Raw genomic sequence first — 25877 nt, 5'->3', positions numbered from 1 at the left:
ACCCCACCAGTGAAAACCTGTGGTCAAACACAATCCTGAAATTTGGTTACTACAGCACTTCCTTCAGATGCAAAAATCACACTGCTTCCCCAACATGTTCAAGAAGAAGTTTGATAAAAGCTCCAGCTAGCTGCTGAAACCACATTATTGGCCGTCCATTGGTTTAAGGGGGATAATGCTATGCAACTGCTCCCAGTTTTCTACTGGATATAGAGGAAGATGGGAGAGTGAAATATGAATCAGATGGAGAGACTTGGACAGCTGCATGTAGCCTATTTGTGCAGACATGTCCAAACCCCCATCAAGTAAAGTGGCTTAAAATACTGTTGTGATGATGAAACTGGTATATTACACCTTCTTATGCTACCAATAAGATTCAATCTAAAACATGACTTTAAAGGCGAACATAAAGATTCTAAACATAAATGGCAACATTGTTATGCCAATGATGAGACAAACCTCTAAACATAGGAAATCCACTGCAATTTTTTAAATATTTCAAAATTATTAAGAATATGACTTAACACATTCTGTTTCCAAAGACCTCCCCATTTGCTGTTGGCTCATACAGTGAATTAAGACATCACTTAAAAATAGTTTAACTAATAATCCACAACTGTGGACAGTCTAAGACATAAATCATTATTTATAAACCACAGTGGTTAGATTAACACAATCTGCTAAGCAATAGTAGAATAGTGAATAGAGATAATATGTTATTTTGAAAGATTATCATTAGTTTATAGTGTGTATGTGTATACACAATATATATATATAGAGAGAGAGAGAGAAAGAGAGAGAGAGAGAGAGAGAGAATAAATAGATAGATAGATAATATTTACACACACATATATATGAAACAATGATAAAACTAACAAAACAAATGGCCAGGGAGAGAAATAGATAAGATAGAAAGAAAAAGAGATAAGAGATAGAAATGCAAAAAAGAAAACCGTAGAAAGAAACAAAAATATACAAAAAGGTGACTTCTGACTTCTTTTTACAAAGGATACAGTTCTATATCAGGAGTGGGATATGACAGGGTTAATTACCGGTTTGGGATTTACAAGCTTCCCTGCACGCTAGAGCCGCGCACCTGTAAATCGTCATCAGCATGCTGCGTGCAGAGAAGCAGCCTTTGAAACAGCCCTCTTTTCCTGCTTTTATAACTGCAGCTGTGCCTCGTTCGGCAGCTGAAGTTGAAAAATCAGGAAAGATCAGGTAAGAGCCCAGGTGGGTGGGTGGATGGGTGGGCAAAAACATCAGCAGACATAGAACCGGTTCTATGTCTGCTGCTCTTCAGAGCTACCAGTTCTACAGAGGTGGACAGAACCGGTAGAAACCCACCCCTGTTCTATATGCTATATCCAATATCATTACCTATTACAGCAAATTCTGATTTGTTGATTCAGATTTGAAAAGTGTAAGCCAATCTTAGAGCAGTCTAAGCTCATGCTTTCCACACAATATATATCTATTGTACACCCCTATGAGAGGAAGGGCAATTGGTAAGTATGCAAGTATGCAGGAACCTTGCTGCTCTCCCTTGCAGGAAAAACTTTTGCAAGAATTCTGCTAAATTATCTGGTCGCTCGACTGGAACTCGACCTTTTGCCAGAGTTACAATGTGGCTTTTGCAAAGGTATTGGGACTATTAACATGATTTTTGCCTGCACCAACTTCATGAGAAGTGTCAGAAGGAGAATCATGTTGATCTCATGAAAATCCTTGACATTGTTAATCAGCAAGACTGTAGAGGATCATTTAAGCCAAAATTTGGCTTAAATACATTCACATGATACACCAGTTCCATGATGGCTGTTGGTCAGAATGCTAGACAATGAGGAATCCATTAAGGCAGGGGTGTCTAACTCATGTCATCACGGCAGTGTCATGTGATGTATCGGGACTTTTTTCCCCCTTCGCTAAACCAGGCGTGGGCATGGCCAGCACATGATGCAGCCAGCCCACAGGCCAGGAGTTTGACAGTCCTGCTCTGAGGCATTTTCAAGGCATTAATATTGTCAAACAGAGTTGTGTGTTCTCACCCATACTGTTCAACATGACGTTTACTGCTATGTTGAATGATGCCTTCCAGGATACTGATGTTGGAGTCAGCCTCAAGTACAGAGTAAATGGGAAGCTCCACAGTGTGCTTTACTGTGTAGGAATGTTGAGTAATCAGCTCAGTAACAAAACTGATGGACTACAAAGCTGTGATACTTACTGTTCTTCTGTAGGTATGTGAAGTGTGGACATGCTAGGCAGCTCAAACTATTTCCACATTATGTCTCTTTGCAGGATATTAGGTATCAGAGGGCTATACAAAGTACCAGGCTAAATATGTTATTTAGACCATGTCTAGCGTCAGAATAACAACAGAATAACAGAGATGGAAGTGACCTTGGAGGTCTTCTAGTCTAGTCCAACCTCCTGCTCAGGCAGCCCTATACCATTTCAGACAAATGGTTGTCCAATGACTTCTTTAAAACTTCCAGTGTTGAAGCATTCACAACTAAGGGCAAGTTGTTCCACTGATTAATTGTTCTGTCTGGAAATTTCTCCTTAGTTCTATGTTGGATATCTCCTTGATTAGTTTCCATCCATTGCTTCTTACCCTACCCTCAGATGCTTTGGAGAATAGGCTGACCTGAGACCACAGACCTGATGGGCAGGTCATGTCATTCATATACCAGACAAGCGCATACCCAACAATTTCTTTTTGGGGAACTCCCTGCTAGAAGATGTTCATATGGAAGCAGAAGAAATGTTACAAAGACACAATAAAGGCCTTGCTGAATTTGCTTGATATACCCATGACCACTTGGGAAGTGGTGGCATAAAACTACCCTACCTGGTGTGACCTCATCCACAAGGCCTGTTCTGCTGAAGCAGAACATAATCATGAGCTACATAAGATCAGAGCTACTAGCACAAAACTATGCAAGGACTGACAACATATACAGGAATATTCTGGGCCTGAATTGGCCTGATCCACCGTCACTGGACTCACCACATCTAGTTTTAACATTAAAAAAACTCACATAATATCTTCAACATTGATAGACAAACAATTGATTGCACAGGTGAGAATGTCACTTCTAAGCATGACTCACTGGCTGAGATTCCATTTACTTCCATAAATGTTAATCTCAATCTGAATATACTAGAACCACCTACACTTAAAGCTATGCTTAGAAAGACATCCACCATTTTGTTATAACCTTTCCCTTAATAGACCTGCCTAGAAGCTACGTGTTCTTTAAAGTGGTGCTGCCATGTAACTTCAATTTATGCTTTTGTATCTCCTCTCATGCACAGCCATTTATAGCTAGGTAATAAATCTATGTAAGAGCATGACCTTTGATCCCCTTTCGTGCTATACTCTTCAACTATCAGAAGCTTTTAAATTGCATATCCAGACTTTCAAATGATCTTGCCATTGTTCCGTTCACCTGCCATCATGTGCTGAATCATACTGTTATCTGACAACACAGGAAGGAAGAACTCTGAGATATCAGATGCAATCCAGCCAGTCTCCGGCTGCTTGTAAGCTTGCATCTCTGCTCTGCCTTCAGATGGATAGCAACAAGAATGAGGAGGTGGAAAACTAATGAGATTAATCCTTGGAATTCATTATACAAAATCTGGCACCTGTCCAAACTCTCTTCTAGGAGCGGTCAATGCTTTTCTTTAATAGCATTAAGCAAAATTACAAATCACAACGTTAGCTAATCAATCTCAATAGGTTCCTCTGCATCCATTAAAACAAAACAGAAAACTCCTCCATCTATGAGTGCTTGTTACTGAATGAGTTTTTATTTTTGTTTTTTGTTTTTTTTTAAAAAACACTTTAGCATCTTCAGTAGTAATTGCTGGAGAAGATGCTAATGACTTTAATCTGTCCTAACATTCTAATATGGGCAGGCATAAAGGTAGATGGGGAAGGTTGCTGGGGAAAGCCAAATAAAAGGAAATAGGCAAGGAATAAGGCATTACAAATCAAAAGCGAGGAGAAATAAGGGACTGAAAAATCAAATGCATTTCTTTCCCTGATTAACTTGAATAAAATGGATATTTGAGCATTGATTCAGTAGGTTATTATCAATTTCATCTGGACCTTCCACCTGATGTTTGACATGCTTTATTATTTGTTGAATGACTGACGCAGAAATATAGGCTAAGAAAAAGCCATTCAGAATAATCAGCTTTATCGCTCTCCCTCCAAGCAAGCACTTGAACAGATAGTCTTCGACTTACAATGACAGTTGAGCCCAAAATATCTGTTAAGTGAAACATTTGTTAAATGAGTATTGCTCTGTTTTTACAACCTTTCTTGTCACAGTTGTTAAGTCAATCACTGGCAGTTGATAAATGAGTAACCTGGTTGTTAAGTAAATCTGGCTTCCCCATTGAGTCTGCTTGTGAAAAGGTTGCAAAAGGTGATCACCTGACCTTGAGACCCAGCAATGGTCATAAGTATGAACCAGCTGCCAAGCATCTGAATTTTGATCACACGATCATGGGGCTGCTGCAAAGGTCACAACTGTGAAAAATGGTCATAAGTCACTTTTTTCCAGTGCCATTGTAACTTTGAACGATAATAGTTGCTGACCTATCATCACTTGATTGGCACATTCTGTTTTCTAGCTGTAATACTACAGAAGTCCCTTATTATGCATTCTTGTTTGAACTTGGAAGAGTCATTAAACTATATGGTTACTATTAAACCATTAAACTAATGGTTACTACACCATTAGTAATCCCCAAAAACAAAACAAAACCCAAATTACTCAAAGCAATAAGGAAACTTCAATAAAAAAAAAAAGATAGCTATGGTGTAAAAACAAAATTACCTACGTAGCAAACTTTAAAAACCAATACAACACCCTATGCCAACAGATAAGGGCAGAATGCACAAATTACCACTGCAAGCAAGAGGAAAACCGCCTACGTACAAAATCCACCTGCACCTTCTATAATTTTGTTAACACCAAACTTAAAGACTCAAGAACCATCCTACCCCTAAAAGCACCAAATGGGAAAGACTGCAACGATGAAGCTGTTAAGGCTCTTCAACACATTCTTCAGTTCAGTCTTTGTAAACAGCAATGGTTCATGCCCCACATTTCCTAGTTGCACCACAACTAACTGCGATAACCTACTACACATTGACTTTACAGAAGATAACTTAGAAAAGGCACTATGTAACCTAAAACCATCCCTATCTATTGGCCCCGAGGGATTAGGTGCATACTTTTTTAAAAAGCTCTCCTCTGCCATAGTGGAACCCCTAAGCATTATATATGAGATATCATTCAGAACCAGCTCCTTACCAAACTTATGGGCCTAAGCTACAGTCATCCCTATCTTCAAAAAAGGTGACCCCCAGCCTGGTTGAAAACTACAGACCAATCTCACTGTGTTGTGCTATGTACCAAGTCATGGAGTCAATCATTAACCAATTCATCACTCTCCACTTAGAGTCAAACAACCTACTCTCCAAAAAACAATTTGGTTTCAGGAAAAAATTGTCCTGCAATCTTCAACTCCTATACTGCAAAAACATATGGACTACTCTACTTGACCAGGGTAAAGCTATAGATGCAATTTACATAGACTTCTGCAAAGCCTTTGATTCAGTGGTACATGACAAACTACTGTTAAAACTAAACTCTTACGGCATTTCCTGATCCCTTCATAAGTGGATTACTGCGTTCCTGTCAAAGAGGAAACAAATAGTAAAAATAGGGCACTCCTATTTTTATCAAACCTTGCTCCAGTTAACAGCGGTGTCCCCAAGGTAGCGTTCTAGGACACACACTCTTTATACTCTATATAAATGACCTTTGTGATCACCTTATAAGCAACTGCGTCCTCTTTGCGGATGACGTAAAACTATTCAACACCACTGACAATGCTACTATCCTTCAAAGCGACCTTGATTATGTGTCTGAATGGTCAAACATCTGGCAACTCCAAATCTCAACCAACAAATGCTCTCTCCTACACATTGGTAAAAAAAATCAGTACACCAAATACAAATGAGGCAGATATGACCTCGTTAATGATCCTCACTCTGTCAAGGACCTTGGAGTTCTCATATCAAATGACCTAAGCGCCAGAGCTCACTGTAACAGCATTGCCAAAAAGGCATTAAGAGTTGTAAATCTAATCTTATGAAGCTTCTCCTCTGGAAATATCAAATTGCTAACTAGAGCATACAAAATTTTATTGCCAGACCAATACTTGAATACAGCTCATCAGTCTGGAATCCGCACAGCATATCAGACATTAATACAATTGAGTGAGTCCAGAAGTATTTCACGAGAAGAGTACTACACTCCTCTGCTCACAACAGAATACCCTATATCACCAGGCTTGAGATTTTGGGCTTGGACAACCTTGAACTACGCCACCTACAGTTAGACTTAAGCGTAGCACACAAAATTATCTACTACAATGTCCTACCAGTCAATGATTACTTCAGCTTCAATCACAACAATACAAGAGCACACAACAGATACAAACTCAATGTAAACCGCTTCAAACTCGATTGCAGAAAGTACAACTTCAGCAACAGAGTGGTCAATGCCTGGAATGCACTACCTGACTCTGTTGTTACATCCTCTAACCCCCACTTTTTTAACCTCAAACTAACCATTACTATTGACCTCACCCCATTCCTAAGAGGTCTGTAGGGGGCGTGCATAAGTGCACCATCGTGCCTACCACCCCTGTCCTATTGTCCCCATTTATTCATACCTATTTCCTGTATTCTTACTCATGTTTATACTTATACCTATTATCTTGTAAGCGATTGACAAATCAAATAAATAAAAAATAAAATAAAACTTGGGATTGTCTCTGAGATTGGGATGCACAGCCCAAATGAGAATTTAGTTGTCATGGCAGCCTTGAATTGCCTCATGACTGAGTGGCATCTTCTACTTCCATTTTGAGAACCTTGGTCTAAGGAACTGCAAGATAAGTTCAAAAGCACCTTTATGCCCTGAAATCTAAAGTCCTCCACAGCTCAGTTGCTGTATGCAAGAGTATAAGCTGCTTAAGCTCTTGTGAGTAGGAGACACATACACACCAAATTTTGTAAAATCAATGAATAAATGGGAAAGAGAGTTGTAATATAAGTACCTTCCCATGCCAAATGAGTAAGGTTATGGGTAGAATAAAAAATTGGTTAAAACATTCTTACAGTCCATGTTGGGATTCCAACATGATTATTCATGCTAAAAAAAAACACCTCTGTGATAGAGGGAAAGCAATGTGATTGTTTCATCTGCATGTTTAATTTTAATAGACAACCCGTGACCCATTGGGTCATCTTTTCAGAGATATTTCCTTAACTAAACAGAGAAACAGAATGACAGTGAGCAGGCAAAAAACCACCACCACCAACAACAAAAAGGATCAACTTCCTGCTGACTTCCCCAAGGATGTTGCTTATGGGAATCTGGCAGAGAGCACTGGAAATAACTCCTTGGCTGGCCTACAGAACTGCTAGCCACTTTGCTGGGAGGAGTGGGAACAAAGTGAGCCATAGATCATGAGGAAAACTGCATCACACTTCCATCCCGATGTATTCCCAAGGGAGGAAAAGGGCTCACCCATTGACTTATGGTGCTCTTCCCCAGCCAGCCCAATCTCACCAGCAGACATCCAGGTCTTTCCAGTGTCTTTCCTTCACCACCTATCAACATTAAGAAGAATTCAAATTTTGTTCTCAGTTCCAAAGCAGTCAGTTGCTGCTTACTCTTTGGGCCTTTCTATTCAGTCAATTGGGACCAGAGGGAGACAGAAAAGATGGTTGGGATATGCCCCTTCCTCTTCCATTGTGTTATGCTATCTATGGGTTCCTGAGAACCACAATTGGAAGATGTGATGGTGCTGACATGGCCACAACTCTAACAAATTTCAATCCATAAGAGTCATGGTCCCAGATTTTGGAAGCATTCTTTAAATTATCCCATTTGAGGTACATTGATTCAAGCATTGTTGCCCTACATTGCTCCATTTCACCCAATTGAAGGTTACAAACAGAAAAACACTGAATTTTAGTAGTATATAGATTTGTAACTTCTATGTAGGCAATGATTTAGAATTACCACACAAAACCTAGCCTACAGCATAGATAAAAATCTAGCTTTAGAATCTCTGCTTTATATTTTAATCCCAAGGGAGCCGTGGGTTTGAAGGGGGGAACAGCTATCAATCCATCAAAATCTCTTCAGTACAAAGTAGTTCCACAAACAACAAATGGATTACTAAGTAATTTCTGAGGTCAGGCTGCTCCAGTGATTACCTGACCCATGGGAATGGATCAGTATCCACTAAATCCTGAAACAAAGAAAAATGAGAACACTTTCTGTTTGTGAGAGGGGATACAATTAAATTAATTCTTTCTGGCCAATGCATTTCTTTCTGCAATGCATCTTGCAAACTGACAAAACCTCCAACATTTCTTTTTCTCCCTAATTTTTTGAATAAGAATCTTTAGAAATTATCAGTTAGATTGGAAAGTATAAAAACAAAAGCCTTGGCATTCTTATTTAAAATGATTTATTGCATTTTCCCTCCAAGGAACACACTACGGTGTATAGAATTCTCTCCCCACTCTGCATTTTTATTCATATACCTCATTTTTACTTCTATGTGCAGCCTTTGGTTATGATACCCTACCATGGCATCCACTTTTTGCAACTGCCGCAACCAATTCTTAAAATTCCAAATGATTTCAATCATTTGAAACAAAAAAGGAACTTTGTCTTCAAGAAAGACTTATGAGAAAGATGAAAAATACAGTGAAATGTATTGAACAGAAGCACAGCAGGGGCTCCCTCTTATACTACCGATTTTAACATTGCAGAATTGCTAAAAAGGGTAAAGGCACCTGTGACTCTAGCACTGGAATTTATAAATGAGATACACCAGCAAAGCTGCTTCCAGAAGCCTCAATACATTGTTAGGCTGTTCTGATATCAGCTCTACTTTGACATGAATACTGAATGTTTCCATCCCTCCTTCCCCCTTTCCTGTTCCCTCACTATCCTAGCAATGTTACAGGAACAGAACAAAAGTAAAGGGAGCTGATGGCTATCTCTGGCTAGGAGGCATCCTTGAAAGAAAATCCATGATAAAGAGGGCAGTGTATGCTTAATAAAAGTGTTCTATTAAGAAGTGAGGATATCAGCTCCTCAGACAGTAGTCCTATATAATCTGTTTCTCATAGAATAAGTTAAAATACATTTCAGGACTTTCAAATGCACAGTTTATCTCAGCCCCCTATAACAATCAGTTGTTCAATTTTTCTATCTCCTCCCTTGCCTAAAATCCATTCAAACATATGCATGACACCTCATTAATATTCATGTAGGTTATATACGGGATGGAGTCTGATGTCAGACTCCACTCATTGGTCCAGCCACTGGCGGGAATAATAAAGCATCGTCAGTGGCTGAAATGTTGGTTAGCACCAACATATAAAAGCCAGCGCCTGTTGCAGCTCTCCACTTTTTCTCCCTGAACCTTAAATAAAGAATTTGCCTGCTATCTATGGTCCTGCCTCTTACTTCAGCCCATATTATACTGGCGATGAAGGTAGGATACTGAAGGAGAACAAAGGACTTCATGGCACCGTGGCCATCTTCAATTAACCATTGGAACCAACTGTTTCCAGCACACCCTGTTTCCACACAATGGCCCATCAACCGATGTCAATTCCCTTTGACCCAATGAAGGGGGAAATAGTCATCCTACATTGGAAGATTTAAATTGCATCTGGAGGTAAATGGACTGCAAACAGTCCCAGATGCAAAGAAGAGAGCTCTCTTCCTCACCTATTGTGACTCTGAATTATATGAATTAGCCGAAGCCCTCATTACAGATGAGTTGGAAATATCTCCTGGGATGAACTGTAGTGGGCATTGAAGGGACATTTTGATCCTACCCCTTCGTACCTGGAAAACCAGCACGACTTCTATATATGAAGTCAATGAGAAGGGGAGAGCATAAATGACTTTGTGGCCGTCCTAAGGAGACTTTCTAAGAACTGTAAGTTCAACAATACTGAAGATATGATCCGCAACCAGCTAGCCCTAGGGTTATGGGACCTAACCCTCCAGAAAAGGCTGCTGGTGAGAGAAGAAGTCTTGTTCAAAGATGCCCTGGAAGAAGCCCGAGCCACCATAACCTCTGACAGCTCTGTGGCCCAGATAAAAGGAAATGGGAGGGTGCACGCAACTCAAGCCGAGTGGCAATCATTCCAAGACACATCTGGATCAGAGAGCAGTGAAGATGTTCACTGTGGGATCTGGGAGCACACCAAGTAGTCAAGCCATGCAGAGGCTGCGGAGGAAATCACCCCCAGTCTACCTGCTGCTTCAAAGAAACGATGTGCAGAATATGCAAGTGGAAAGGCCACATCGCAGAGGTTTGTAGGGCCAGCCAGCCAACAAACCAACAAACCAGAAAGGTCTATTCACCCCCCCAGGCAATACAACCAACAAAGGATTGGAGAAAAGCACCAGGGCAGGAAATTCAAAAAGAAAGATGGTGCCTGGGAAGAAGAAACCCACTACACCATCGCGGGATATGCCCAGGCACAGGTGAGGCAAATAGATGCCTATGAAACAAACAAGATCATGATCAAAGAAAAATCAACAGAATCCTCTGCCAGACAGAGATGGATTCAGGATCTTACAGATCCATGATCTCCTGGGCAGCCCTGAAGAAGATCAACCCCAGCATAACCTGGAATCAACTGCAGCCACAAAGAATTATCCTCAAGGACTACAAAGGCTGCAAAAGCCTGGTGCTAGGAAAGAAAACCTGCAACATTGAATACAGGGATTTCCAAGGACTATTGCCTGTAACAATTGTGGACCGGGACTTCCTGAGTGTTAGGTATAACATTGATACCCAACAAGGTTTGGGTGGATAAATATATAAACTAAGGTATCATAGTTTAAGTGTTTGTAACTTTAAGCACCACACTGCATGTAATTAGCCAATTAAGGGTGCGGTTAGAAACTGCAATAAGAGGAAGCAGGAGAAAGCTTGCTACTGACTGCCTACTGTTTTACTGTTTACCGTTTGCTGTTTACTGTTTACTGCTGTTTACTGCTGGATACAACTGTTTACTACTGTTTTACTGCGACTGTCTACTGTTTGATCGTTCTACTGAATATCCAGCGTTATCCTCTGGAGAAAGGCATCGGAGGAGGAGAAGATATCTTTATCGGCTGATAAAGATATAGTAAGGACTATTATCTGGACTGAGTTAGTGAGTCTTACTGAATGGATATATTGTGAATGACATACGGACTGATTGACAATGCTTAAACTCTAACTGGATTAAAAACTATTTAAATTACAAACAGTGTTTGTGTTCAGTGTGTGTATACTCTAAAACCCTTCCTCTCTCATTTGGCTGCCTGGCTTGACTGCTGCTGCATACTTTGCTAGGGGTTTATCCCCAAACACTAACAATGGTTATGGGCCCAGCTGCGCAGTCTAACTAACCAGGATATAGCAGTGAGAGTTGGTGTGAGTTGCACATTACTGTAAAAACAAACTGTTTTTATTAGTTTAAAATAGTCATATATCTGAAGAGTAATGGCACAAGTAAATCTACCACATCTGTCCCTGATATCCAGGCTGGATGGAACAAACTATGTTTCATGGTCAATGAAATGTAGTTTACTTCTACGTAGAGAAGGTTTGTGGGACATAATAACAAACCCACCAGATGTGAGTAGCTGGGATCCTGATGATGAAGAGGATAACCAAAAGTTACAAGACTATAAACGGAAGAATGAGCAGGCTTTATGCATCATAGGACTGACTCTCTGTGACCAGCAGCTTGTCCATATTCGTGGAGAAGAAAATGCTGCAAACTGCTGGGAGAACCTCAGGAAGATATATGTTCGGGACAGTGTAGGAGCACATATAAATCTTACACGGAAGCTGTTTCGAACACATCTTCAAAGGAATGGAGACATGTTAGCTCATTTAAACTGTATGAAGAGCATTTTTCAAGAATTACAAGAAAAAGAGCTTATCTTTAATGAGCTGCAACAAGTATACATTATATTATCTTCATTAGATCAAAGCTATGATGACTATGTGACTTCGTTGGAAGTATTGCCTAAGGATAGCCTCTCATTAACCGAGATTACAGGCAGGCTACTAGAAGAAGCCAGAAGAAGGTGTGAACGTGACCAGCTGAGAGAAGATAAATCTAAGAAAGAAGAGAAATTATCTTCAAAGCTTGATAGAAACCAGCTTAGTAAAGGAAAGCACCCGGAAGAAGAGAATTTATCTTCAACGGCATACACAATTAAAAAGTGTTTTAATTGTGGAGGAAGAGGACATTTGGCAAGTTTCTGCAAAAAGGAAAAAGCCAGAATGTAAAAAAGCCCAAGAAAGCCTTTGAACTAGCCATGTTTAGCAACTGTGATGTGAAGAATGATTTATGGGTGGTGGACAGTGGTGCATCCCACTGCATCACGAGAGATAAGACAAAATTTGTAAAAATGTCTACAAGCTCTCAACATATATCACTTGCTAATGGCTGGAACCTGAAAGCGAAAGGAGAAGGTACTGCACATTGTCCGTGCATAAATCAGGATATAAAAATGTTGTATGTACCGCAACTAAAGTTCAACTTGCTTTCTGTAAGGGTATTAGTCAAACTAGGTTATGTAATTACATTTAAAAATAATAATTGCATAATTGAGAAGGATAAAAAAGGGTAACTGCAGCTTTAAATGGAACGTTATACGTCTTAGATGATAGTAAGAAAGGGGAGGCACAGACTGTATTTAACAATATAAAGCCTCATAATGAATGTATCCATTTATTGCATAGGCGTTTGGGGCATGTAAATTTTAAAATGCTAAAACGTACAGTAGAGTTATCTGATGGAATAAGGTTAAAACCTTGTGATAAATATTTGCGTTGTAATGTTTGCTGTGAAGATAAGAGCAAAGTATTGCCTGCAAATAGGTTAAATGGTTTCAAAACCAAAGAACCTTTAGAAGTGATATTTGCAGACATCATAGGTCCAAAGAAACCCAGTATGGGGGTGCTCGATATATACTGAGCATTATGGACCACTATTCTAGATATGGGTTTTGCTACTTAATGAAGAGCAAAACTGAAACATATAAACATTTTTCAACTGGCTTAAATTTGCAGAAAGAAAGACTAAACGGCAACTGATAACCCTGGTGACAGATAATGGTGCGAATTTGTTAACAACAAATTCCAGAACAGACTAAAGGTAGCTGGAATAGAGCACAAAAAGTCTGCACCATACAGGCCAGAACACAACGCATTCATAGAGAGAAGAGGCCAAACACTACAGGCAATGGTTAGAACAATGTTAACTGATTCTGGATTACCTGATTCTTTGTGGGGGAGGCTACAATGTGTGCTAATAACATATTGAACAACGTTGTTAACACAACGACAGGTGAAATACCATTCACCAAGTGGCATGGCAGGAAACCTGACCTAAGTTACCTGCACACATTTGGTGCACCAGCATGGGTGCATATCCCTACACAACTCAGGCATAAAGGGCAACATAGAGCTAAACGATTTTTCTTCGTTGGTTACCAGGCAAACCATAGGGCATATAGATTTTGGGAGAAAGGCACATCTAAGGTGTTATGTAGTGCTAGTGCCCAATTTCTAGAGCACGTAGGATGGGAGAAGTTAGAACAGGATACCAATAAAGAAGTAATTATTGAATCCTATAGAAATCCCATTAGTTATCCCTGTAACTTTAAGAATAAAGTAAAGAGAGAAATACAGGAAGAAATAGAGCCCATAAAGGAAGAAATAGATCCAATAGCTGAGCAGGATGAGGAAGATGAACAGGTAGTAGTTCAAAAAAGTCCTCCTGCAAGCCCTGTAATTCCCAGAAGAACTACACGAATATCTAGACCGCCTGATAGGTACCAGGCTAACACAGTGTGCCAGATTAATAGAGTTCCATGTACTGTAGATGAAATAAAAATGTATCCTACTAAGGATAAGGAAAGTTGGTATGCAGCAATGAATAAGGAACTGAACTCATTAAAGAATATGAAAGTATATGAGAATGCGAGATTACCTGTAGATATGAAGTCCATTGGCTGCAAATGGATTTTAAAGGTAAAATCTGATAAAGATGGAAATATAATCCATAAAGCACGATTAGTAGCCCAAGGTTTTAGACAGAATGCCAATGACTATGATGAGGTGTTTGCACCTAGTCTTAAGGCAGCAACCTTGAGGGCAGCCTTAGTGTGGGCAGCTAGCAAAAAATATATAATTAACCACCTAGATGTGGAAACCGCTTACTTGCACGCCCCATTAAAACACACTATATATATGAAAAAACCTGTTGGAATTAAAAGTGAAATAATAGATAATAATGATTGTTGGTTGTTAAAAAAAAGCCTCTATGGTCTTAAACAATCAGGCTATGAATGGAACCAGTATATTGTAAAGGAACTAAACAATATAGGATTCAGAGCTGGGTTATCCGATCCATGTCTATTTAAGAGGGAGACAAATGGGAAAATATCATTATTATTGTTGTTCACTGTTGATATTGCATTGATTACTGAAACTAATGATGAGGCCAATAAAATAATAGCATCATTAGGAAAGAAAATAAAGATTAAGCAATTAGGGGAGATAAAAAAATATCTCGGTTTAAATATACAGAAAACACAGAAGGGCTTTAAGATATCTCAGGAAGATAAGATATGCAAATTGCTAATAGATTATAAAATGGAGCTTTGTAAGCGGCTAAGACTCCAATGAGTCAGGAGTTTAGCAACACTGATGCACAAAGCCCGGGGTTTGATAAGGTAATTTATCAATCATTAATTGGTAGTTTGTCTTATATTAGCAATTGGTCTAGACCAGACATATCGTACAGTGTGAATCAGTTAGCTCGTTTCAATTCTGCACCAAGTGAAAGACACTGGATTGCAGCTAAAAGAATATTAAGATATCTTAAAAGACAATGAATTATTCATTGTATCTAGAACCAAAAGGTGATCTAATTCTGAGTGCTTATGCTGATGCTAGTTTTGCATCAGAAAGAGACACAAGAAAGTCGACTTCAGGAACAGCCATAATGCTGGGTAAGACATTAATAGGTTGGAAGTCAATAAGACAACAGCATATAAGTTTGTCAACTATGGAGGCAGAATTCTCCTGTTTATCGCTATTATGTACAGAATTGATTATGTATAAGCAAATGATGAATGATATAGGCATAACTGTGAATTATCCTATAATTATACATGAAGATAATCAGGCAGCAATTCAAATGGCCACAAATATTGCAGTCAAAACTAGGAGCAAGCATACAGATTTAAGGTACCTAAACGTTAGACAATCTGTGAGAAGTAAAATGATACAGCTGGAGTACTGCATGTCGGAGGACAATGTAGCTGATAATTTTACAAAAGCCCAAGGTGCCAGGAAGCACCAGGAGAGTTGTGAAAACTATGGGGTTAGATTGTAAAGGTATTATATATTTATATCACCCAAAAGGGGAGAATGTTAGGTATAACATTGATACCCAACAAGGTTTCGGTGGATAAATATATAAACTAAGGTATCATAGTTTAAGTGTTTGTAACTTTAAGCACCACACTGCATGTAATTAGCCAATTAAGGGTGCGGTTAGAAACTGCAATAAGAGGAAGCAGGAGAAAGCTTGCTACTGACTGCCTACTGTTTTACTGTTTACCGTTTGCTGTTTACTGTTTACTGCTGGATACAACTGTTTACTACTGTTTTACTGCGACTGTCTACTGTTTGATCGTTCTACTGAATATCCAGCGTTATCCTCTGGAGAAAGGCATCGGAGGAGGAGAAGATATCTTTATCGGCTGATAAAGATATAGTAAGGACTATTATCTGGACTGAGTTAGTGAGTCTTACTGAATGGATATATTGTGAATGACATACGGACTGATTGACAATGCTTAAACTCTAACTGGATTAAAAACTATTTAAATTACAAACAGTGTTTGTGTTCAGTGTGTGTATACTCTAAAACCCTTCCTCTCTCATTTGGCTGCCTGGCTTGACTGCTGCTGCATACTTTGCTAGGGGTTTATCCCCAAACACTAACACTGAGCCTCTTAGGAAGAGAATGGTTCACACCCCTGCAAATCAGCCTCACAGGGATCCATACAACAGTGACCACCCAGCCAACCAGAGGACACAACCTGGACACCCTAGAGAGGGAATTCTATACGGTGTTCAGCAACAAATTGGGCAAATATAAGGGGATCACAATAACATTCAGTCTAGACCCCCATATAGCCCGTCAGACTGAAGTCACGCAGAGTCCCATTTGCTCTGCGGCCCAAGGTGGAAGAGCAGCTAGACAAGCTGGTTGCTCAGGGAGTCCTCGAGCCAGTCGACCATGTGAGGTGGGAGACGCCTATAGTGATCCCAGTCAAGCCAGATGGGTTAGTCAGGATCTGTGTGGACTACAAAAGTACTTTGAATCTTGCGCTACAGCAAAGCACATATCCGGTGCTGGTAGTTCAGCACCTTTTGCATTCTGGGAAATTTTTTGCTAAATTTGATTTAGCCCAGGCATATCAGCAGCTGCCTGTGGCTGAAGCAACCATGGAATCCCAGACTATTGTGACACATCAGGGTGCATTTAAATGCAACAGGCTCCAATTCGGAGTTAGCGTAGCCCCCGGTCTATTCCAGAGCATTATGGAAAGACTACTGCACAACATCCCAGGGGTCGTCCCATACTTCCATGACATAATAATTACTGCTGAAAATCGGACACAACTAATGCAGAGAGAGAGGGTTGGAGTGTTTCCAAGAGGCAGGGCTCAAATTAAAGAAAAACAAATGCCACATTGCTGTGCCCCAAGTGTAGTTCCCGGGGTTCCTAATAGATGGGTCTGGCATCCAGCCTACAAGTGGCAAGCTGAGAGCCATTAAAGAAGCCCCAAAGCTGCAAAATAAAACAGAGCTGCAAACGTTCTTGGATCTACTTAATTTTCATAATATATTTCTGCCACAGAAACCAACAATAGCGGAACCGCTCTACAGACTGCTTGATTAAAAAAAACAACAATCTGGACATGCCCCCCCCCCCCATGAAGAATCAGCATTTAACAAAATTAAGAACATTTTGACATCTGAGACCATACTCATCCAGTATAGTGAAATACTACCACTGTCCTTAACCTGTGACGCGTCCCTGTATAGCATCAACGCAGTATTGAGCCACAAGCTACCCAACGGAATGGAAGCTGCCATCGCATACTACTCCAAAACCTTATCAAAAGGAGAAGGAGAAAGAAACTACAGTCAGATCGATAAGGAAGCCCTAGCCGTCATAGCCAGAGTGAAATGCTTCCACAAGTACCTCTATGGCAAACCTTTTGAACTGATAACTGACCACAAGCCACTACTTGGCATCCTCATGGGGGACAGACCTACACCCAACATCCTGTCACCAAGAATGCTAAGATGGACAGATTTCCTGGCAGCGTACAGTTACAAGCTTCTCCACAAGCCCAGAAAAGAAATAACACATGTAGACGCCCTCAGCAGATGTCCCCTGCCTGACCTCATTGACCACCCGGCACCTTCCACTTCCATGTTGCTCATTGAGAATCTTGAACCTGGCCTACTAACGTCAGCAGAAATCACAAGACTCACAGCTAAAGACCGAACCTTGGGGCAGGTTTTGAATTGGGTGTGGAGGGGATGGCTGGAATCAACAGAGAGGGATAAATTTGCACTGTTTAAAAATAAACAAATGGAATTATCAGCATTGAAGGGGTGTTTGTTGTGGGGGGAGAGGGTGATCATACCCAATAGCTAAGGGAAAGAGTATTGGGATTCTTCACAAGGGTCATCCAGGCATAGTGCGAATGAAAGCCCTAACAAGGAGTTACATATGGTGGCCAGGACTGGACAAGGAAATTGAAACCTGGGTCGCCACATGCCCACCCTGCCAAGAATCCCAACCAGCCCCTCCTGCAGCACCCCCACTGAAGTGGGAAAAACCCTCAGCCCCCTGGCTACATCGACTTTGCGGGGCCATGCCAAGGGCAAACCTTCCTGCTAGTGGTAGACGCCTATTCTAAATGATTAGAAGTAGTACTAATGAAGTCTAGTACAACAGAGGCCACCATAAGAGCCCTAAGAAAACTATTCACCACCCATGGCCTACCCGATGTGCTAGTGTCTGATAATGGGCTGTTAGGAATTGATAGTCACCTAACAGTTGGGTTGGAAATATATAAACCAGGATAGACATTTAATACTGTATCTTTAAGGGAATGTTAAAATTGTAATTGGGTGTGGTTCCTCAAACAGCCATAAGATGAAGCCAGAAACCTGGGTTGTTAGTTCTGTTGTTGTTAGTTGCTAGATGTTCTGATGTTCACTGTTTTTGGTTCCTGCATTTTTCCCTTTTGACTGTTGCTGATCGTCTTTCTTCTTGGATTGCTATAAGTCTGTTACTGAACTGTATATGATACTGGATTTTGTTGTTTGGATTATCCCTGGACTGAAAACTGTCTGCTTTAACCGTAAATGACTTGGACTGTTTGTTGGACTTTGCTTAACCATTTAGAGGAAGTAACACCTACATTTTACTATTCAGTGTACCTGTGTGTTGGTCATGTGTTATTCAACATCACTCTCACTACGTCTCCCTGTGTGCACTCATTCTCCCAATGGGGAATTACCTTAACATGGGCCATACAAACACCATTGTCATATGTTGAACAATTTAGTAAAACAGAAAATAAAATAGAACTATTTCCTTGGTGGGGCATGAGGGAAGGGTCATCAATTAAATGAAGAAAACAGTTCTGACTGTGCAGTCAAAGACCTTCCTCTTGTTACGTGTGAGAGTGTGGGTTCATGCAGCACATTAAGGCAAAGTACAGTCTGGTTGGTTTGGGCTTAGTAAATCCAACCACTATTATCTTTAGATCATGATTTACCATTTTTATGTGGTATAAACTTAGCTAATAGTGAATTGTTTTGCAGATAAATGGAATGTGGCTTAATATATTGTGAGACGATGAACCTGGTTTCAAAGATATTTGAATACTATTCCTGAAACTACAAACCTTTCCACTCACCAATCAGCCTTGGCAAAAGATTTCATTTGTAGCAAAAGTTGCAAGTCTTCTAATGCTGTAGAATATTCTAGACTATGCATTACTAGGTATAACACTATTGCTGCTGCAAATCAGTGCTAAAGCAACTTTATTGTATAAGCTCTTGTGTTTTGGATTCTTGATCTTCAGCTTCACGTATTATTTTTCAGACTACTGTTTCTATCTTTTCTCTGTGCACCAAACTGTGAAACCTGTTTCTCACCTACTGCCTGTTATCTTAGCTCATCCAACCATTTATCTGATGTCTTTCTCTGCAACAGCAACCTGGCTTAACTTTTGGTCTTAGCAACCTTAGAATAGAATTATTTACTGGCCAAGTGTGGTTGGACACACAAGGAATTTATCTTGGTGCAAATACTCTCAGTATACTTAAAAGAAAAGATACATTCATCAAGAATCATAAGGTACAACACTTAATGATAGTCATAGGGTACAATAAGCAATCAAATCATACTAGGAAAGAGTCAATATAAATCGTAAGGATACAAGCGAGAAAGTTAGTCATATAGTCACAAGTGGGAGGGGATGGGTGATAAGGAGTGATGAGAAGATTCATAGTAATAGTAGTGCAGACTTTGTAAATAGTTGGACAGTGTTGAGGGAATTATTTGTTTAGCAGAGTGATGGCTTTTGGGGAAAAATTGTTCTTGTGTCTAGTTGTTCTGGTGTGCAATACTATATAATGTCATTTTGAGGGAAGGAGTTGAAACAGTTTATGCCGGGATGTGAGGAGTCTGTAAATATTTTCACAGCCCTCTTTTTGACTCATGCAGTATACAGGTTTGGGGGATTCCAATCTTCATTTATGGCTCAAAGAAAATAAGGTGTGTGTGTGTGTGTGTGTGTGTGTGTGTGTGTGTGATGTGCTAAATTAGGAATAAACATGCTTTATTGTTGCTCCTATTATTTTTTTTAACAGAGTGAGCTGTATTTTTGAAGGTTTGTTAAAATGTAGTTGGTCAAGATATTCAACCCCCCCAACTTTGATGATATATTACTTGCCTCTGAGTGAGGATCTCTGCTATGGGGTGGGTAAGTCTCAGCTATGTTACAATTCTATGGTCACCAAAGTTAGAATTGAGAGTCCTCATTTCAGTTGGGATTATATGAATAACCACTTAGGGGTCTGGCTGGCTTTATATTCATCTTCCTTCAAGAAGGTGTCGTCTAAGCAGTTTTAGTAGATGAAACTATAGTCACATGTAATTAGCATGGGAATATTATTTGGATAAATATATGATGTAATTAGGATGATAAAAGTGAATTTTTGGATGGTGTAAATGACTATACCTAAAGGTACTGAGGAAAGATAAATGACCATACTTAAAGGTACTGAGGAGAAATGACTCTGGAATTAATTTTAAGTAGAGTTCATGAACTGATGACAAATCTAATATTGCTGAGCCAACTGAAAACAGGGCCCACAGCGCTATGAAATTCAACATACTGTATAAATAGGTGCATATGAGAAAAATTGCTAAGATACAATGCAATCATATTGAACGTCAAAGAAAAAAAAGGAAATTTCTCCAAACAAGCAGACTTATAAAAAGGATGTTGGAAGAGACAGTTAAAAAATAATAATCTCCCAATGCTTAGCAGTTTTTGCAGCTAGAATGTACACCATAAATCACAGCATGAACCATCAAGTCACATAATGTTAGTCATTTCTGTTCCTCAGACTCCATTCTTGAGATATGGATCAGGTAGCTATTCATCCCCTGATGAGCTAAAATTCTAGACTTTGTCAGTAAATGAAAACTGACAAATAGGGAATCACTAAATATAACATTCTTAAAATAATTTAAAGGGAAACTTTAGTTCTAATCATTTTTCATATTATTGTTAATATCAGCTTTTGCAACACAAACCTTAAAAGTAATCAGGGTAAAGGTATTTTAACCTGATTGGGTGGACAGTTTCAAGAATTATATATATAAATGGAAACAGAAGGAATGCAGGAAAATTTGCAGCTTCCAAACTAAACACTTGCCATGCCCTTTTCCCTTCCATTTGCTGAGGAACTTTTTGCATGATGGTTGTCCAATCTGCGGCTCTTCCTCTTCCTCTTCTGTACACTTCAGTTGCAATGAATCATTTAGTAGTGCTTATGCATTTCATCACATCTTTCTTTTACAAATGCTCATTTGAAAATAAAATGGCAAAGAATCTACCCTTTCAAACAGGGAAAGGCACTGCTCTAGTTTCCCAGTCTTCTCCTCTAATCTCAAATTAATTCTACTGTTCGGCTGCATTTAAGCAAAACCTGTTGCCATGGCCACGCAGGGGCTTCTAGATACACCGAATGAGGCAATCAGTTAAAACGAATATCCAGCGAACTCATGCTTGCAGTAGGTTACATCCGAGGTTCATTCACTTGTTATACCTAATGGACTGGATTGCCTATGAATTGGAAATGTAAATTTTGTCTCTTTCAGTAGCTAGCTAGCTAGCTAGCGTTGAAAGCAGGCAAGAAAGTCAGAGGGAATGTCATATTAAATTATTAACTGCCGCAACCAGTGTAAAGAACTTAGGAAGCTGCAAAACATGACAGCTGGCTATGCCTTGGGCAAGCAAGTGGCTGGAATCATAAGCTTGACCACGTAGAGTAATTCTTCAAAAGGTGCCTATAATATGCAGTGCTAGCATATGGTCCATTAGCATTAATTCTCAGGTTTAATTCCAGTAAAGCAACCTTCAGTAGCCAGAAATAGTTTAATTTCAAATTTTAGTAGTTTTTACCTTCAATACTCTATGGTTTCATTCAAATATTAGCATTATAATAATTTATGTAAATTTATTGACCGCCCAAATATCATTCTTTGAAAGTAGTTAACATGGTAAGATAAGGTAATCCTTGACTTACGACCACAATTGAGCCCAAAATTTCTGTTGTTAAGTGAGACATTTGTTAAGTGACTTTCGCCCCATTTTACAACCTTGCTTGCCACAGTTGTTAAGTGAATCGCTGCAGATGACAAGCTAGTAACATGGTTGTTAGTTCCCGTTGGCTTTGCTTCTCTAAAGGTTGCAAGAGGTGATCACACGACCCCAGGATACTGCAATTGTCATAAGTATGAACCAGCTGCCCAGCCTCTGAATTTTGATCATATGATCATGGGTATGCTACAAAGGTCATAAGCGTGAAAAATGGTCAAAAGTCACATTTCCAGTGCTGTTGTAACGTTGAATGGTCACTAAATGAACTCTTGTAGGTCAAGGACTATCTGTGCAATGGTATATGGTATATAAAAATACCTGAGTAGACCTGGGAAACCTCCAGGGCATCAAGTGGGCCAAGGACATCGTCACCAAGAAAATCCTAGGTAACGGCAAACCACATTCATAAAGTTATCCAAAAACAATGGGGATGTTTTATGATGTCTTTAGGAGTCAAGCCCAATTTAAGGGTATCTTGATCTTTGGGTAGTATCTGGCCCAACATGTCTGGGTTCAAAGTAATGATATGGTGATATTTAGATGGGAAACTTGCATGCTATTTTGGTATTATAGACCAGGGGTCCCTAACCACTGGTCTGGGCGGACTGGTACCGTCCCTGAACAAAGTCCTACCGGTTGAGCGCATGCTGGCGATCTTTTTTGATGTAGTGCGTTCTCCCGGTGAACTTTTCTGGGGGCAGAAAGCTCACCGGAAGCTCTTTTCATCAAAAAGATGGCGGGCGTTGCGAGCTTTTCCGGTGCAGAAAGCCACTCTACCCAGAAAAGCTCATCGAAGCGCGATGCCGCTTATCTTTTGATGAAAAAGGCCCAAGAGGTCACCGGAAGCACTTTTCATCAAAAAAGACGAAGTGTTTCAGCTGATGCCGTACCGGGGCCACAGCGCCCCAGCTGATGCCGGTACCGCCATGCATAAAAAGGTTGGGGATCACTGTTATAGACTAGATATCCTGTAATGTTTTCACAGATCCGCGCGTTTGAAGTTATTGTGAGTTGAGCTTGACTTAAAAGAGATGTGATCATTTTATGAATGTACACAAAAACATAACAAAAATAATAGTGCACACACACACACACATACAGACATTTAATATTGTTGATTATATATTATGGATATTTACTGTTGATTGTCATTGTAAACCACCATGAGTTTATAGCTAATGAGGCAGCATATAGACCAGTGTTGGCGAACCTTTTTGGCACCGAATGCCAAAACGGGAGCGTGCGTGCATGCAGGGGAGCACTGGAAACTGGAAGAGCAGCTCCCTGGTGTGCATGCATGGGAGCACCAGGAAGCTGAGCATCCAGTTTCTGGCATGTGCATGTGTACTGGCCACCTGGTCTTCCTGTTTCTGGCACACATGCACACACGAAGACCAGCTGGCCGGTGTGCATGTGCATGCCAGAAACCAGGAGCTTAGCTTCCCAGTGCGTGCATGTGCACCGGGGAGCTTCTCTTCTGATTTCCAGTGCTCCCACATTCCTGGCACGCATGTGCATGTGAAGACCAGCTGGCCGGTGCGCATGCATGTGCCCGAACCCAGAAGAGCAACAGGTGATGGCTGGCATGCCCAGAGAGATGGCTCTGCGTGCCACTTTCGGCACACGTGCCATAGGTTCACCATCGCAGATATAGACGGAATTAATGAACAAATAAATTACATATGTGCACAGTATTTGTATTAATAAGTATTTCATGTTTTAAGAATGAGACTAGGTGATCAGGTATTTCTCCTTCTTTTCCAGCAGGGCTGTGGGAAATGAGAAAATTTCACTTTTGTACTGAGCTCCCTTCAAAATTATGCAGATGGGGATCAGTGGAAGAAAAGTAGAAGTCCAGTATAATACTTTTCTTCTGAGCTACTTTCAGATTTTTTTTTATGTAGGATTTTTGCATGTTTCTGTCTGTATTTTCCTTCTAGTCACAAGTGAAAGTATTTTATATACCCTCTCCAAATTTTATATATTATGGCAAAAGCTTATTGTTTCTGTGTTTTAAGCTATTTGTATTGTCAGTTATTTGATTGTTTTAGTCTTGCTCTGTGAGCTTTAGCTACAGCACAGCTATCAAACTTAGACAGGAGATGTATTTATTTCAATATATACACCACAGTAGAATAGAATATAGAGCATGCTTTACATTGGAGGAACAACCACTTTCTTGTGGAGCAACTCCTAGTGCCTCTTACCTGTTGATTACAAACAAACAGTGGGTTGAGTTTTATTCCACATAGCACTTATATTTTAATTGGTAACTATTCATCTAACACACAAGTTTAAATAATATCTTAATGTTAGAAAATCCCAAATCTGTATTCTTTGTAACTTTAAATATACTGAAAGATTTAGGGCCTCCAATTTGTTTATATGTTTGTTAAAGCAAAATCCATGTTAGCTTACTCCTCTAGTACATAGTTATATACTACTGTTTTACATCACTTTGTCTTTAGTTGTTAAGCAAGGTATGAGTTGTCCATCCACTGAACCACTGCCTAACTCACCAAAATAATCAATAGAAGTATTAATTCTCATATTCATATCCTCGGATGATGATGATAATGATGATGATGATGATGATGATGATGATGATGATGATGATGATGATACCTAATATGAACTACCAAAGTTTCTTGGTGGTTCACTGTTAAAAAAACATGCACCCTTGGAAAGCTCAGAAGCATGCTGTTGTGATATTATGCACTAGAGATTGGTGTCTTTTTTCTACTGGCATCCACTTGTCCTCTTACCCTTACTGGATTGAAGGGGATGGGCCATTGATTCCAGTGGGGCTGGCATTTTCAGATCTGCTTTTTGGGATTGGAAGAACATTAAGGGGCAAAGCCTGGTACCTTAAGCTTAACAATGTCCAAAATGTAAGTTCCAGCCATGGGGCGATAGGAAGCTCTAGGGGCGGAAATGGAGGAGCTGCATATGCTAGACAGGCTTTCTACCATTATATACCATCCTATTTATTAGTCAGAGTTTACTGTCTTGAACAGTTCCATTGTTCATCCAGACTGATAACCAGTGTAAAACTTTGTGGAAATGAGTTTCGTACCCTGATTATGCATTGCTTCATTTTGCTTGGTATGCTCTATGATAATTCACTGGGTGATACAAATCTAATATTTGGAGAAGAAAAATATTCACATTCATCTTCTCTACCAGATTCTTGGATACATTATATGTATTTTACACATTATATGTATTTTATCCTCCTTTTTAGCATTGTTCATTAATTTATTGCCCCTATTTCCCTTTTCTGCCCAACTCTTCTGTTGTGAATTATGTGCCAATAGTTCAATGCCTCTCTTTTTCCTTCTGACACTTCCTTTTCTCTTTCCAAAACCCTCCTGCCTATCCGTTCTTCCTCCTTATCTGCTATCATGGATGATTGCTTTTAGCAAAGGTCTGACTTGTTGCAGATGGCATTTAAAATTAGAGTGTATTTACAATGTAAATATAGGACCTCTGGTTGCCCACCCCTACTTAAAAGCCATAAGAAATGATAATGCAACTTTTTCCTCCTTAATCAAAACAAGAGGTCTCAAGCAGCATTCTTAACCCTGATAGAAAGAACGACCTGACAAGCTTTTTTTTCCTGTGAAAATGAAAGCAGCAACACAAAGGGATATGCCCACTGTCTCTCTTATACACAAGACATCTGTGTCTAGTTGTTGCTATGCCATCTTTCCTATGTGCTGCTCTATAGCC

This window comes from Notechis scutatus, chromosome 3, assembly GCF_049901735.1.
Source record: "Notechis scutatus isolate UNSWTSFEM ecotype Mainland chromosome 3, rNotScu1.2, whole genome shotgun sequence".
NCBI classification, from domain to species: domain Eukaryota; kingdom Metazoa; phylum Chordata; class Lepidosauria; order Squamata; family Elapidae; genus Notechis; species Notechis scutatus.
This window is presented reverse-complemented; position numbering follows the sequence as displayed.